Source organism: Tamandua tetradactyla, chromosome 11 (genome assembly GCF_023851605.1).
Source record: "Tamandua tetradactyla isolate mTamTet1 chromosome 11, mTamTet1.pri, whole genome shotgun sequence".
Taxonomy (NCBI): domain Eukaryota; kingdom Metazoa; phylum Chordata; class Mammalia; order Pilosa; family Myrmecophagidae; genus Tamandua; species Tamandua tetradactyla.
In genome coordinates, this window is record NC_135337.1 from 31,239,090 (window position 1) to 31,254,617 (window position 15,528).

The 15,528-nt window shown below is 36.8% G+C and overlaps 1 protein-coding gene and 1 pseudogene across 3 annotated transcripts in view; both read left to right on the plus strand.

Moving 5' to 3' along the window:
• The window catches only part of DIPK1A (divergent protein kinase domain 1A), a 146,869-nt gene that overhangs the window by 71,418 nt on the left and 59,923 nt on the right, over positions 1–15,528 (plus strand). Inside the window, exon 1 of one of the 3 annotated variants that reach the window (XM_077120259.1) lies at positions 10,781–10,801. The exons of the other annotated variants lie outside the window; for them this stretch is intronic. The gene's annotated coding sequence lies outside the window, so the exon portion shown is untranslated. Of the gene's footprint in view, positions 1–10,780; positions 10,802–15,528 lie in introns of those variants that run through there. 3 annotated transcript variants of the gene reach the window in all.
• Positions 11,816–13,864, plus strand: LOC143650027 (vacuolar protein sorting-associated protein 4B pseudogene; annotated as a pseudogene).

Below are 15,528 nucleotides of genomic sequence, written 5' to 3' on the forward strand. Positions count from 1 at the left end.
TTGCCTATTCTGGGCATTTCATGTAAATGGAATTATACAATATGTGGCCTTTGTATCTACCTACTTTCATATATAATATTTTCGAGGTTCTTCTATGTTGCAGATCTCTGGACTCATGAAGCCTTGGAAAAGGGAATATATGGGGAATGAAGATTTAAGCAGACGAAACTCTTCTACAGATGTCTTAATATTCTATAGTATTGTGGAAATTACATCTATATTTTCATAGAACACTTTCTCTGCCTTTTCCCCATTAGGTCTAAGGGAATTCTTTAGATCTATAATGAGAAGTATATTGTCTCCTTTGAAAAATTCCATGAATATTTGACATGTACAAATAAATAGGTATATCGTATTCATAAGTTATAAATCAACACTAAAAAACTACCATCCAGGAATCTACCACAACTTAAGTTTTAAGTAACTTGTCCAAGTTAGTAAATGCTCAGGATGGAGCAGGAACCTAAGCATTCTCATCCCAAATCTAGTGCTGTTATTTAATAAGTATCTTTTTATTGATGCATATCATTCCTCATTTTAAAACTGTATATTGTTGCTGCAAACAAATTGAAATAAGTGATTAGACCAATGTTGGTGAGAATGCAGAGAAATTGGATCACTCATACACTGCTAGTGGGAATGTAAAATGGTATTGCCACTCTGAAAAATGATTTGGTCTTAAAAAACTAAACATGTACACTCCTGAGTATATATCCCAGAGAAATGAAAACTTTTGTTTACTCAAAAACCTGTTCATGGGGTGGTGCGATGGTGGCTCATTGAAGAATTCTTGCCTGCCATTTTATAGACCTGGGTTCGATTTCCGGTGCCTGCACACTCAAAAGAAAGAAAAAGCTGTTCACAAATGTTTGTAGCAGCTTTGTGTGTAATAGCCCAAAACTGGAATCAAGACCCCTGTTTTTCAGCTATATGGTTAAAGAAACTTTAGTATATATATGCTATGGACACTACTCAATAATAAAAAGGAACAAACTATTGTTATATACAAAACCGGTGATCCTTGGCTCCTCTGCCACATGGCAGGTCACATGCTGGTGCCTATTGGTTGATTTATTTGGTCCACAGAAGGTAAAGACTCACGCTTTGTTTACAAAGACTGTACAAAGGGAATGTTCTGCTAGGGTGAGGAGTCCTAAAGCTTTTATAAGCTCTGAGAATATTGTGTTCATTAATACCTCATTTTTGTAAATGAAGTTCCGATTGTTTGGAACATTCTTATTTTTTTTTTCTATACTCTAGTAGTCAAGTCATTTAAAATGACCACTGTAATTGAAAAGAAGATGCAGAGAAAGTCTCCTACTCTGTCTTTTGGGGATGCTTAGGTTGCAACTTGTTGAAATCTTGGTATCTCTCTGCCCTGTCACTCAAGCAAATAATCAGAACATCTTTACTTGGGAATTACTTGGGCTTATGTCAGAGTCCAGTTCAGCTGCCTCCCAAACTTCTAAGAATACTCACTGAATTTTAACTGCTTTATTTATATATCTATAAAACAGTTATATATGCATGAAATATGCTAAATGTAAATGATTCCAACTTACAGAGAATTGCATCTCATATTGTAGGTTTCCTCTAATATATTTCTGAGTCTCAAAGATTTCTTTGAAATCTGATATTAACTTTTAGAAATACCATCTTAGATTTACAGACCATAAATCCTACATTAATATAAAAATTTTAAAACTAAATTTATCGAGTAATAAATTCTAGTTAATCTATGACTATGCATAAAATATTATAAATTTTTAAAATCCAACTTGTTATTCCTTATAGAAAACAATTCATATGACCACAGAGTTATTTCATATGTCCCATCAGTAGACTTTGCTCATCTGCTGTATTTGGATTCATGCTTAAGGCAAGATCAGATTTTAAGTGGAATAATAAATGAATATAGTAGAACCTTTTTTTTAGGGAGGGGGTTGCATGGTTCAGGAATCTAACCACATGGAAGGCAAGCATTCTACCACTGAACCACCTGAGGACCCTATGGTATAACATTTTAATCAAGATTAGGTTCTTCTGATGTCTAATGAATATCTAAATAAAAATATTTCAGACTAACCTTTTAAGCAAACTTATGATTGCAACACTATTCTATTTCTATTTTATATATATATATACCCACACACCCCATTGCCTTTTGGGAATATTTATAGCTGAGGAAATGGGGGAAGTAAGTCCAGAAAATTGTCTGGTTAACCAATATCTGGTGGGAACCTACTATATATATTGCTTTATGTACATATCCAAGTTTGAATTTGATCTTTGTCAGGTAATAGAAATAATAGTTATTTTTATTTAACTTATGAAGAGCTCTATATTTTTGTTTAGATGAGATGTCCAAAGGAGTATCAACATCTCTAAATTTCTTTTTTAATTTTATCATACCATTTATGGGCTGCACTATACCAACGTATTTTCATTTGTCTGTTATGCTATTTTCCTGATTAATTTGTTTAAATCATATCTTAAACTCCTAGGAATTAAACAGACAGATCAGACCTTTTAAATTATTTTGTCACTCACTTGAATAGTAAACATTTAAAGAACCCCAAAACTGACCTCTTTTGTTCATTTCCAGGATAGGTACGGAAGAGGTAGCCAAATGGTCATTGGTGTCTGGGTGGAAATCTTATGGTACAGTGAAAAGAGCAAGAGTATTAGATCTGACATCTGCCTGGAGAAATGAACACTACCAGGTCCCAGTTACTGTGCAGAGACCCTTTTTTTTTTTCACTGGTCTTCTCACTCTTTCATAGCACATTTCTATTGGGAAAGTTTTTTTTTAAGTATGTGTATGTGTCAGTATGTGTGTCACTGTACTAATATATATTATCATACTTACATAAGTAGGAATTTTAAAGTATATTTTTCTTTTTCTCCATTATTTTATTTAATTTCCACAACACCTACATTTTATAGGTGAAGAATCTGGAGCTCTGGGAAGTTTATTAACTTGCCCAAGGTTCACAGAACTTACTAACTGGGTGATATTTGACAAATCCCAACTATTTGGGACCTCAGTTAGAAAATTACAGATAATAACTACATGATCTGCAAGGCCTTTTTCGGCTCTAACCATCCCTGTTTCAATGAATCTGTATAGTTAACACTCATTCATGTATATAATATCTGGACATAAGCTCTGATTTAATATTTCCTAGCAGAAAAGGCCTTTTTATGATCCATTTATTAATAACTAGCAATTTTAGGAATTAGTGGGTGGTAGGAGAAAAACTGCATACTTAAAAGTGTCAGTTTAACTTGCTTTTTAGGTATAATTTTAAAAGTCCATTAGTATCCTTTGCTTGCAGGTATATACTTCATATTTAGGAGATTGTTAGCAACAATTACTTCAAACATAATTTATAAGATATCCATTAGGTAATTCTATCAGTGTATCTTCATAAAGATTTTTTGGTAAAAATCAGCCAATTATTTCTCTAAGTATTCATGTTGTGGTAAATAAATACGATTTTGAAAGGTACCTTGCTTTCTACAGTGCCGACAAAAGCATTTTCCTTTAGAAACAGTCTCAGTGAATTTTCTTTATAAGTCAGTTCCTTTTCTTCTAAGTAAAAAATCTCTATGACCAAAATGGCTGTCGTTTGTCTCTGAAGCAATTTCTATAAATTATATTTTGTTTTTAGCTTTCTTTGGAATTTGAGAAATGGGAAGACAGTTTTGGATTAACACCTGTCTAAGAAGCTCAAGATTAGAGATGGCCATCTGGTTTTCATGATTTGTAGTATTTTCACAATTGTATCTTACCATTGCAAGCCGATTGGTTCCGTGTGTCACATCTAACAAACATTGACCAAAGGAAGTCGCATTGCCAAGCCCAACATCAATGAATCAGAGAAGGCAGAATAGGAAGAAATGAATATTTGCTGAGCAGTCTAATCCTGGGGTTGGCAAACTGTTTCTCTCAAGAGCCAGATAGCAAGTATTCTTTACTTTATGGGCCTGTTGTAACTACTCAGTCTACTGTTGTAGCATAAAAGTAGCCTAGACCATATATGAGCAAACAGACTGGCTGTGTTCCAGTAAAATTGTATTTATAAAACCAGGCTGCTGGATTTGGTTCATGTGCCATAGTTTGCTGATACCAACTGATTTACCACACGACCTTTTTTTGAATGAAGATTAAATAAATTGATATGTAGGAAGTGCTAACTAGCTCCTGGTGCAAAGTAGCACTAAAATACTGACTTTCATTAACAGTGTTGTTGTTGTTATTACTATTACAGCACAATATAGAAAAATAAAACTAACAGTAGAGATAAAATTAAACAAGTTAAGACACAACCATACTGTAAAATGTTATACATCCATTTAAATATTTTTTAAACATCAAGATTACGGAATAGCATAGGAACATGCTTATATTACATGAAGTGGAAAAAAAGATATATTTATCATATGACTCCCTGACTTTATTTTTGTAAAAAAGACAATATATTTTATATTCTACGTACATGGAATACAACTGAGAAAGGAATGCATCAAACTAGATCATTTCGTCATTGTTGTTTTTTACACAATTCTTTATATTCCATTTTTTTCTTCACTGAGCATGTACTGTTTTTCTGGTATTGAAGTATTTTAATCAGAAAAAAATAGAATCTGGTTTCACTCAGGACCCTTCTAACTCTAATGTAATTACCATTTTATATGTCACTTATGTTTACATGGTTAGTAAATCAAAAGTTTAGCTTGAGGGATGGCTGATTAAAATGACTTAGATGGCCACTTTCCAACCTGTTGCTATTTCAAATTAAAGAAAAGTTGGTCCACTCTAGGGTTCCTGGAAATCTGTGTCAGGGTACCACCCAGTGGGAATAGCATCCCTTCACGGCTTCTTATATCACATGAACAGCAGCTACTTTGGAACCACGTGTCCTGAGTGTGTCCTGAGTAATTACAATTCTTCCGGAGATACAAAGGCAGAATGTTGAGGCACAAGGTGAGCAACCTCCCCCTGCCTTTCCCTGGCTAGCTTGGTATTTTGACATACAAATCTGCTTTTCACATGTACCTCATGTTTTGGTTAGTTTTTTTTATCATATAGCTGTGCATTTATCATCACAATCAACTTTTTTTTCTTTTTTGTGAAAAATAACATATATACAAAAAAGCAATACATTTCAAAGCACATGGCAACAATTAGTTGTAGAAGATGTCAGAGTTTGGTTTGGGTTACAGTTCCACAATTTCAGGTTTTTACTTCTAGCTGCTCTAAGATACTGGAGACTAAAAGAAATATCAATTAATGATTCAGCAATCATATTCATTTGTTAAACTGTACCTCCTCTGTATAACTCTACCATCACCTTTTATCTTTCCATACCTCTCATTGGGGTTGTTTGGACTATGGCAATTCTAAGTTTTTGATATTGGAAGGGTCTGTCACTAATATGGGGTAGGGAGATGGAACTATCTGGTGTTCTGGAGAGGCTGGGCTAGGTTTCAGGACATAACTGGACCAGGGACCCATCTGGAGTTTGTAGGTTTCTGGCAAGTTACTCTAGTGCCTGGAACCCTTGTGGAATCATATAAATTGCCCTAGGTGCCAATACTTTTTGATTATCTGTTTAATATACTCTGGAATTTATCCAGGCATTGCATTAAACTATACAGGATTAAAGGCTCGCATTCTTATTATGGGCTCCCTGTGTTTGGATTGTTTAAATGATCTATCCAGGCAGGTTGAGTTAGATTATACGCTACAGAAAATTTAGGTTCTGGACAAAATAAACCTATCATCCTTTAGTCTCAAAGAGTAAATGAGCTTCAAAAATATAGACAATGACTTCCTTACCCCTGTATTCTAAATTACCTTAATCCTGACCTGATTGGCTTTGTTATTAATCTCTAAGTACTAGGTTATAAATATATATATATATTTATATAGGTTTTATATATATATTTATGACCTCCCCCACCCCACTGCTGACTCCCCACCCCTGTGGGCAGTTCTCAAAATCCAGAAATAACTATTACTGCTCCAGACTAAATGTGACTGCTATAAGAGCTTACAATCTAGGCCCCTGTTTTCTTATGTTTTCTAAATGAGACCATACAATATTTGCCCTTTTGTTCCTGGCTTATTTTGCCAAACCAAATGGCCCACAGGTACATTCTTGACTCACAACTTCATTCCTTTTTGTGTAGCACAATGTTCGATCATATGTATCATTAGCCAGTCTACTTGTCAGAGCATCCTTCAGCCACCTCCATTCATTGGGCATCAAGTATAACATCCAAAGTGAATAGTCCATCGATGCTCTCAATTTTAGATAATTTCATTGTTCCTGAGAAAAAGATAGCCAATAAGCACACCCTCACCAAACAGAAAATCCAAACCTCCCCTTAACTCTTGTCCCTCCCCACCCCTCACCCCCCATTATTTACCCCTGGTGTTGCTTTGGTACTGTTGATGTTTTCCTGTTAAACATAGCCCATAGTATGCAATGGCAGTCTTTCCCCTGTACCCTGAACTTATACCCTCTTTGTAAAAGATTCATATACCTTTGAAGTAGTTCATGCAAGAACTTATTTACATTTGTAGTGTTAATCAGTAGAACACGTAGGTCTATATAGCCCCTTTCAATATGGTACTATTACTTTTAGACACACTAGAGAACTGCCTTCACTTCTATCTATTCCCTTACATTTAAGTTCAACCTCAACCTCATTAGCTAACCGTTCACCCATCCCTAGCTTCCATGTTATCTCTAGGTCCTCATGTTTTAGTTAGTTTTATACCAAATATAGGACCTCAGGCCTAGTAAAAGGGGAAATGGACATCTGATTTGCTCATTATAGATGCCAGAATCTTAAATTGTAAGATAATGTGACTGCTATTCAAAAACTTATCTATTACCATATCTCAATAACTTGGGGTTTTATGTACATAAGCAAAAGATTTCTTGATAGTTACTGAGCATGTGCTATGGAATGAGAGCTATACTCAGTCAATTTAAGCACAAATATATGCAACTACAAATACTGTTAATGGAGACTAATAGCAACTTCCAGTTCTTGCCCACAGAGGAAGAAGGAAGAACCCTTAATCAGAATGGTCAAGAAAACCATCTCTATTCTGGCCAGAACAGATTGCTTTTCTCCTCACCAAAAGACCCTGTTTTGCTGATTCTCCCTTGTATATGCCTTAGTGTGGTAGTTAGTCTCTTAAGATAGCCCCCCAGGGAAACATGCCTCCTGGTATTTATGCCCTCCTATAGACGTCTCCATTCAATCTCGGCTAGCCCTATGTAACTAACATAATGAGGCAAAAATGATGCAGCTTCCATCTTGGTCTCTTGGAACATTTGCTCTAGGGGAAGTCAGTTACATGGGGGAAGTCAGACTTTCCAGAGACCACCAAGCTTTGAACAAGCCTAATTAGCCATGTGGAGAAGCCATGAGAAGAAAGAGATGCCTACCAGTTCCCAGATGTTTCTGCCATCCCGCTGAGAGGCTGGATACCAGCCCAGTCAGTCCTTTGGTTGAGTGCAGCCCTAGTCACAAATCATAAGAAACTTGGAGAACTGTCCAGCTGAGTCCAGTCAACTTGCAGAACTATGAGAGATAAATAAATTGTTGCTTTAAGCCACTAAGTTTTCGGGTGGTTGTTATACAGCAATAGAAAATCAGAACATTTGGCTTTCTTGCCCCCAGTCCTGCACTGGGATGCAGAAAAGCCCTGTGACTGAGTTCTCATCATTTGCAATAGCACATCTAACATTACTTATATGTCAAGTGGTAATGGAGGCTATACTCTCTCCCCTTAGGCTCTATAAAATGCTATCTACTTTTTCATCAGGCCTCTCTGGGTGTCACCTTGGTTTTTACCTTGGGGGTAGCTTTGGTCTGTTTTAGTGGTCTTTCAACTTTCTTTAACATCTGCCTGATCTATGTTTTCTCTCTAAAGACACAGAACAGAGAAGGATTAAAGAATGTTCAGCTTTAGGTGGGAAAAGTCATTTCCTTGTAGGGCAGGAACTAAAATTGCACTCCTTCACCCCACTGCTGACCCCCCACTCCCATGGGCAGTTCTGTGACTTCCCATGTAATGCCTTTGGACTCCCTCCTGGTGCAACTGATTTGGTACCAAAACTGTTTAGTTGTCTTAAGCCTAATATCACTTGGGCTGTCAGTTCAGACATCAGCAAGTGGTTGAACTATAGGTTCTCAAACTCTTTCCAAACTTCTGAGTTCATTATTTTCAGGGACATTGGATGGATTATATGGGCACACAAAATGTCTCACACAGTGCTTGGCATAGAGTGCAGCTGGCATAGAGTGTGTTCGTTTATGACAGAGCTTAGAGAGACAGTATACATTTTTTAGGTTATATGTTGGTTGTCTATAAAACTAAGTAAATTGCCTACTAAAATATATAGTGAGAGCATGGGCATTTTCAAAATCTTTTTCTTGTCAGTATTTTAAACTTCTAAAAACTCAAGATTTTTCTTTTTTAGAATTATGTAAAAGTTTTTTTTTTTGATTTTTCTTTGAACTGTGGTTTGAAGCTGTATGTACCCCCAGAAAAACATGTTCTTAAACTTAGTCCATAAAATGGATGTGAAACCTATTACAATGGTCCCATTGTAAATAGGACCTTTTGATTAGGTTACTTCAGTTAAGTAGGTATGGCTCATCTCAGTTAGGATGGGTCTTAAGCCTATTATTGGGATCATTTATACTCAGAGTGATATTCGGACAGATAGAAAAATAGCCACTGATAACAAGGAGCTGGACACTGACAGAACCCAGAAGAGAAGGAAGAGACCAGAAGGTCCCACCACGTGCATTGCTATATGACAGAGAAGTCAAGGACAGAAGAATAATCCCCATGCTGCCTTTTGATATCTGTGCAAATTATCACTGGGATAGTTTAAATTTGGTGCATTTAGATATACCTTTTCTTAGTGGCTTTCCAGTGGCCTTCCAACTGGCAGTGAGGCACCCTTAATAAGGGTACAGGATCATTCCAAAGGAAATTTATCTGCATGTTTACCCTATTAAATGATTCTTTCATATCTCTAGGGAATTTTTTGCAGCTAACATATTTTTCAAAAGTATTATTACTATTTTTTTTTATATAAAGAAAAGGGCCAAAGTTATATTTGGAGATATATGGGTCAGTCTAAAACTCTAGTTGTTTTATTTTATTTTTTTGCATGGGCAGGCACTGGGAATCGAACCCGGATCTCCAGCATGGCAGGTGAGAACTCTGCCTGCTGAGCCACCATGGCCTGCCCAATTTTTTTTATTATCATTAATTATATTACTACTAAAAATGCTATAAACGTTAGCTCGCTGCAATGTTGTCAATATTGTAACCAGTGCCCTGCTGGCAGTAGTGCCAGCTAGGCCCCAATCCAAGTTCAATAGTCTCGAAACTAAAAGAATTTACAGATGAGAGGGGCCAGATGGAATAAATAGTAAAGCTTATTAAAGAGAATTTCCTAAAAAGAGAGTACACATTAGAAAGGTTAGAGAGGTTAACATGGACATAGCCAAGGGAGGGACACACACTGATTGGAGTGGGCTATCATGTTTTATAGGAAAGTTTTGTTGGTAGCAGGTTTCCATAGTAACCTTTGACTACTAGGTGTCTTTGTTTTAGGAGGTACTAGGACCTAGCATTGTTGTTAAAAACCTCATTTGTCTTTGGGCAAATGGTTAACAATCTTCATGACCCTGTGTTTCTTAACTTAAAGAGTTTGCTTTGGGCCCAGAATTTCACAGGTTTTTATGGTTTGAGGAGGTTTAGGGGCTTTAGAGAAATTTTTGTCCCAGGAAGTTGGCAGCTGAAGTTGGCAGCTCTGTATTGGTTCCATCGGAGCTAGATAAGAAACAAGGGACTTGCAGTTGTCTGTTAAATCTTTAAGAGCTGAGTAGGAAACCAGGGACTTACAGTTGTCCTATTTTATCCTGCCTCAATATAATATAACAGTAAGAAAAAAACTTTTTAAAGATTGTTTCAGAATAACTTGTAATTTAAAAACTTGAATTAAAAGGGCAAATATGATTTGTGGCTTTTTCTATAAAATGAATGATGAAATGATGGAATGATTGTATTTGAGCTTTTGTTACTGATACCCTTTATCAATTTGCTATATCTCCTGAGTGTTCGAGTCCATTAAATATCTTAAAATATTTATGAGCAAAAGTAAAGATGTGATATTTTTATCCCCCACTTCTTGAAGTTAAGAACATCTGTCTGAAGGGTTATTTAAGGACAAAATAAATGTGACTCTGCTTTCCATGTTGATGAAAGATGTTGAATACGAAAAATAGTTTAAAATGGTCATTTTAGTGTGTTACTTCTTTTTTATGCGTATTTTTAAGCTTGATGTAAAATAATTTAAACAGGGTCAAATGTTTTCAGATTTGTTTTGAAATTAAAAGTTATGACCATGAGATCAAGTAATATTTAAAAAGAAGAAAAGTTATGACTCTTTTTTACAGTTGAATTGGTAGGAAAGTTTGTTTCATAATTTGCATATTTCCATCTCCAGTGTTTTTATTTATAAAAAGCTATTGGTAATCATTTAGTGAAAAAGAACTGCTTCTGTTACTACCAGACAGATGTTATTATATTTTGGTAATTTGTATCATTTGTGCCTTAAAATCTATTTTAATATCTAAATGATAGTGTCATACAAATTTGACTCTTTTAAACACCATAGTTTTTGTTTACATTTTACTGTATAACCACAGTACAGAGTTTCTCAACCTCAGCACTACTGACATTTGAGACCAGGTAATTTTTTGTTGTGTGGAGCTGTCCTGTGCATTGCAGAATGTTTAGCAGCATCTCTAGCTTCTAAGATACTAGTAAACCCTCCCCAGTTTTGACAACCAAAAATGTGTCCAGACATTGTCAGATATCCTCTGGGGGCAAAATCAATTCTGGTTGAAAAACACTCCCAAATTTTATTTGCTAAAATTCTTATCATGCTTTTCAGGAGCATAATTTTAGAAGAAAGCACTGAATCATTGGTAGCTAGAACCAAAATCTGAATGAAAAAGCTGCTAGGCAGTAATTTTATATGGTTCAGCATAAATAAAAAGGTCAGAAACAATAACTATGATCCTTAATCAAAGATAGATTGTCTAGGTGATTGATATAGAACAGATGCTAGAAACATTTTAGTGAGCACCACACAGAAATAAAATTAGTTAATAGCCACAGCTATAATTTAAGGCTGTTCCTTTCTCCAACTGTTATTTTAAAATGTGAGGCAGCAGGATCTAAAGATATTAAAGGACATAATGGTCCTTTTACTATTTTGTGTGACCCCCAACATCACAGTGGTTGTCCGTGGCATGCTGGACCGAACATGTATTTCATTCCTTTTGTCAGTATGTCTACAACAGGTGATGCCCAGTGTCCTGCTGGGAACGTCATTAATCTAACATCCTCTCCAAAATTTTTGGCATTCTGTATCATGATGAATACTCAGCAGGCAAGTCGGTTTACCGGTGTTTTTCAGTTTAAACACAAGCCAGAGGAAATAGAAAACTGTCACTATTTGAGAGCCACGAAATAACAAAGTGGTTTTAAATTGTATTAAATTGAATATGCAGGAGGGAGACCTTAACAAAAGTCTTAACTGCCACCATCTATCAGCATCTGAAAACATTTTATTGGTAGCTTTGCTGAACATTTGTATAAAAACCTGAGTAAAATTATTGATGGAGAGTCCAAAGGGCAGTTGACATCACTAGAATTCTTGAGGTGGGTATCAAGAAGGTAAGACAGGGAAGACGGAAGTTCTCACCGCTGGAGGAAGGAGGAGAGCCCAGAGGGGCTAGGGATTGCGGAAGTTTTGTGAGGAGGGTCCGGCGGCTCGTGGAGCGCGGTTTGGTTTCTCAAGTTCCGGAAGGGCAGGCGCCGCAAGGGTCCGAGAGCCTCCAGCCTCGGGACATTTAGGGCCACACCGGGCGCGACTGGCGCGACGTCCATCCTGTTGGCCTTCCCGGTACCTCGTTCCTGCCCAGGGAATCGCTTCCGATCTCCGCCATGGCATCCACTTCGGGCAATCTTCAGAAAGCAATAGATCTTGCTAACAAAGCGGCACAAGAAGACAAGGCTGGGAACTATGAGGAAGCCCTTCAACTCTATCAACATGCTGTGCAGTATTTTCTCCATGTAGTTAAATATGAAGCACAGGGTGATAAAGCCAAGCAAAGTATCAGGGCACAGTGTACAGAATACCTTGATAGAGCAGAAAAACTAAAGAAGTACCTGAAAAAGAAAGAGAAAAAAACACAGAAACCAGTAAAAGAGGGACAGCCGAGTCCAGCAGATGAGAAGGGGAATGACAGTGATGGGGAAGGAGAATCTGATGATCCTGAAAAAAAGAAACTACAGAATCAACTTCAAAGTGCCATTGTTATAGAGCGACCAAATGTGAAATGGAATGATGTGGCTGGTCTGGAGGGAGCCAAAGAAGCACTTAAGGAGGCTGTGATATTGCCTATTAAATTTCCTCATCTTTTTACAGGCAAGAGAACACCTTGGAGAGGCATTCTATTATTTGGGCCACCTGGAACAGGAAAATCCTATTTAGCCAAAGCTGTAGCAACAGAAGCAAACAACTCAACATTTTTTTCAATATCTTCCTCTGACCTTGTTTCTAAGTGGCTAGGTGAAAGTGAAAAGCTAGTTAAGAATTTATTTCAACTTGCCAGAGAGAACAAACCTTCCATTATCTTCATTGATGAAATTAATTCTCTTTGTGGTTCAAGAAGTGAAAATGAAAGTGAAGCTGCACGTAGAATTAAAACAGAGTTCTTGGTTCAAATGCAAGGAGTTGGTGTGGACAATGATGGTATTTTGGTTCTGGGAGCTACAAACATACCCTGGGTTCTGGATTTTGCCATTAGGCGAAGATTTGAGAAACGAATTTATATTCCTTTGCCTGAAGCCCATGCCCGAGCAGCAATGTTTAAATTGCATTTAGGGACCACTCAAAACAGTCTAACGGAAACGGACTTCCGAGAACTGGGGCAGAAAACTGATGGTTATTCAGGGGCAGATATAAGTATCCTTGTACGTGATGCACTTATGCAGCCTGTTAGAAAAGTACAGTCAGCTACTCATTTTAAAAAGGTTTGTGGACCTTCCCGAGCTGACCCTAACAACACTGTAGATGATCTGCTAACACCCTGTTCTCCTGGTGATCCTGATACCATTGAAATGACGTGGATGGATGTCCCTGGCGATAAACTTTTAGAGCCAGTTGTTTCCATGTCGGACATGGTACAGTCACTGTCAAGAACAAAACCTACAGTCAATGAACATGACTTGTTGAAATTAAAGAAGTTTACAGAAGACTTTGGCCAAGAAGGCTAAACCAAAGCAATAAGGAAGAGGACTCCTATAGAATAACAGCACATGTTTTAAAAAGAAAGAGAGAGAAACAGGACAACAAAGATATTCATCTAACTAATGTACTTTGGAGGGATGCTATTCAACATCCAAACTGCCTTCCTGGTTTGGGGAATGCCCCTGGCCTCCCACTACAGGAACCAAAGTGGAACAATACCAATGAAACTTGGCATTCAGCACATGGACCCTTGACTTAGCCTTGGCTTATCAGATGCTGTCACCCAGGTCCTTTAATCTTCAACACAAAGATGGCAGGACATTAAAAGCTAGGACCCTAACAGCATTGACACCATCTAACTGGGTCTGGAGGCATCAACAGTATAGACCAGTCACCAAAGCTTCTTTGGTCCTCCCAGAGAGGTTGCAGACTTTCCATCAGTTCTGTGAACAACCAAATATGCTTCCAATAAATTTCTATGCTACTTAAAATTGAAAAAAAAAAAAGAAGGTAAGACAGACCAAATCCTGACCTCTGGGGGAGAATCCCACTCACCAGGTCTGTGCTCTTCTCCTTTATCCAGTGACTTCCACTGGCAGCTGGGCAGGGCAGGAAGCAGAACAAAGAAAGTAGTGTAAGGTCTTCCCTGATTTTCTTACTAGACAAATTGAGATTAATCTTGCTTTAAAACTCTACCTCAACAAAATCATTTAGAAGCTTATCTTGATAGAGGATTGGACGTCTAAAATAAAACCAGGCCGTGCTATGGCCCTCCAAGTGACCCTTCCAACTCCTTGTGTGGTAGATTTATGATTTGTTTGTCCCTGTGCTTGGGATGTGCTGAAGGTCCCTAATAAAGTAATTAGCACATAGTAGACAGTCAACAAAGAGCAGCTAAATGAAATTATGAGAAGGGGGTGTGGCAATGAATGCCTTATTGTACAATATAAGAATGTTTTAAATCAGTAAAGAAAAATGTGTGGGGAAAACCAAATTAGTCTTTTTTAGAATTTTATTATGGAAAATTCCAAAACATGCACAAAAGAAGGCATGCACGCATCTCCCAGCTTCGGCCATTATCAACTCATATTCAGTCTTATTTCGATTATATCCCCACCTACTTTCCCCTTCCCATATTATAATGAAGCAAATTCCAGGCATTTAACATTTCATTCATAAGTATTTCAGTATCTAGCTCTAAAAGATAAAGACTATCTTTCTTTAAACAATATAGTAGAACCATCATCACACCTAAAAAGTTAAAATAATTCCTTAATCTCTTCAAATGTCCTGTAATTGTTTAAGTTTATTTAAGTTTATTTAAGCCTCATAATACTAGTACAAATCTATTTCCTTATAACAACCAGACCTCTTAAATACCAAATAATCTTAAATGTCTTCCAAATAATCCCCTTGGTATGTACCCCACTGTCATTTTTGTGATTCGATGTGTAACTGCGTCTGAATATCCTTTTTACTGTATTCATTTAGAGCTATACAAAAATACCTTATGTTAAAAGCTTATTTTGTATTTAATAATAAAGCTGAAAGACCTATCATTTAAGTGTAATTTGTCATACTCAAGCTTTTTGGTACTGGTATCCACCATCTGTTAAACACAAAAACAGATAATCTAACCACAGATAGGGCCAACAGAATTCAGTATTTCCTGAGTCTCTTTTTCCTTTGCTTCCATTGTCTTCTCCAGGTGCACTCAAGTCTCTTTCATCTCTTTCTGCTGCCTTTGCATGCTCCCCACACTCACAGTACCCCACTGTTTCCTAGTGTGAGAAATTGTGATTGCAAAAGCAAAACTAGGTTTTCATTGTTTACATATCTTCAGTTTATTCTGCTGAACTTTATCCATAGCCCTAAATTCTGCTGTTTATGAAATCAGACCGTTGAAGCTCCAGACCTAAAAGATAAATGTCAAATTATCTTGACCAACTGTCACTTTTAAAGATTAAACTGTTTGAGATATGTTGATGGAGAAAAGGCACCAACCTGCCTAAACTGCAGTTAGATACCAGAAGATTGGGAATAAACAATGCAAAGAGGATCCTATTGTAGGGCTCTACAATTTGGCAGGCAAGGAGTAATTTATTCTTTTTTTTTTTTAAAAGAAGTTGTGAGTTTACAATAAAATCATGCATAA